Source organism: Chiloscyllium plagiosum, chromosome 17 (genome assembly GCF_004010195.1).
Source record: "Chiloscyllium plagiosum isolate BGI_BamShark_2017 chromosome 17, ASM401019v2, whole genome shotgun sequence".
Taxonomy (NCBI): domain Eukaryota; kingdom Metazoa; phylum Chordata; class Chondrichthyes; order Orectolobiformes; family Hemiscylliidae; genus Chiloscyllium; species Chiloscyllium plagiosum.
The window spans coordinates 35,228,279-35,230,102 of record NC_057726.1 but is presented as its reverse complement, the minus strand read 5'-3'; the positions used below and the strand labels follow the sequence as shown (position 1 = coordinate 35,230,102).

General features: G+C 36.1%; 1 pseudogene; it reads right to left on the bottom strand.

Moving 5' to 3' along the window:
- Window positions 1-835: 835 nt before the first annotated feature.
- LOC122558750 lies at window positions 836-1,016 on the bottom strand (annotated as a pseudogene).
- Window positions 1,017-1,824: the final 808 nt, after the last annotated feature.

Sequence of the window (1,824 nt, the reverse complement as noted above, 5' to 3'; positions counted from 1 at the left end):
ACTGAAACAAAATAAATCTCTACTAAAAATAAAAAAACTGAAACAAAATAAAGCTCTACTAAACCCATTCTTTTTTCAAAAAACTGCTGTCTCTGTTTTTATTAAGTTTATTTTTTTGCCAACCAATAGAAATCCATGTATGAAAAGAACAACAACAAAGCTCCTCTGGCCTCAAGGCCTGTCAAGGCTGCCTACTTCAGGCATGGTGCATCAAAATATACCACCGACCAAACCTTTCAGCCCTCATCCTGGTACGGGAGACAAAAACAAAGAGAAAAGGTCTGTAACCAATTTAGGCCAAACTCTGGGAAATGACTCTCTGAGAAACAAACATTCCGGAGAATGTGCACCCCGTCCAAATTTGTATGGTTGCAGCTACTAATAACCAACCTGCTATAACTGAAAAAAAGCCTTCTTCCTTCAGGATAGTCCCAATTTTAATTCTCAACAGCAATTTTATATCTGTTGCGTCGTTACCTAGCCTGTCTACACAGACAAAACATTACTTCTTAGATATTTCCTGGCTGTCAATATTCTGTTTTGTCATATTTTAAAACAGGTATAACTTTATCCATCTCAAATAAACCATCTAATTATTGAATCCTACAACACAGAAGGAGGCCATTTGGTTCATTATGCCTATGTCATCTATCTGAAGTGACAGATATATCTCATTTTCCTTCTGTACATTCAATTATAATCACTATATATCAATTATTTTTTGAAAGTTGTCATAGAATTAGCTTCGCGAAAGTGAGGACTGCAGATGCTGGAGATTAGAGTCGAGAGTATGGTGCTGGAAAAGCACAGCAGATCAGCCAGCATCTGAGGAGCAGGAGAATCGATGTTTCGGGCAAAAGCCCTTCATCAGGAATGGACAGAGCAAGCCCCTAATCCATCTCCCAGCTCCAATAATCAATTTAATACAAAACCTCCCAACTTTAGGGAAATATCAGATATTAAACTGATAAGAACAGAAACTACACATACTCTAAGCTAAAAGGCAGAGAAGCAATTACTGATGAAGGGTTTTTGCCCAAAATGTCAATTCTCCTGCTACATGGAATTATCTTCCACCATCCTTTCAGGTAATGTATTTCAGATCATAACCATTGCTTCATTCCTTACTTTAGAAAAAATGACTACCGAAATGACAAGTGTAGCAGATACATGGGAACACCACTCTCAACAAATTCCATTGAAGCCACATACCATCCTGACTTGGAACTATATTACTATTCCTATATTGATGCAGGAACAAAGTCTGGTTCCTCCTTTCCTAACAGCACTGTTGTCTGAAGAGGTTTCATGATAATCATAAGTATTTTTACAGCCCTGGTGATTTATTTATTTTTTAAAAGTTGAGAAAGATAACTGGGAGAATCTAATGGGAATTCCTTTATTTTGGAAGAGATTATGATTGAACAAAGTAAACAAAGTAAACACCCAAAGCTTGGAAAAAAGCTTCTTAGTTTCAATTTGGAGCAGTTTGACGATGTTCTGTCTGAAGCTGGATGTGTACAATAGTTTCTCATGGGAAAGGAAGATAATGTAGGACTATCAAGAAATAGGTTACTACAATGTAAGAGGTTTATTTTAAAATTTCCAGACCAGAAGTGTTTGGTTTCAACATTGAAACAATTATATGAAGATAAGTAAGGTTAAATTCAGTGATATGAATGCTCCAGAAGAGGTTATTAGATTTTCATGATGGAAATTTGAAGCCACAGTTAAATTAAGCCCTATAAATGTAAAAGAGAAGAGTTTTCCCTAGTGTGAGTAGTGTAAACAAGTGCTGTTTGGATTAATCAAGCTGTATTTTTG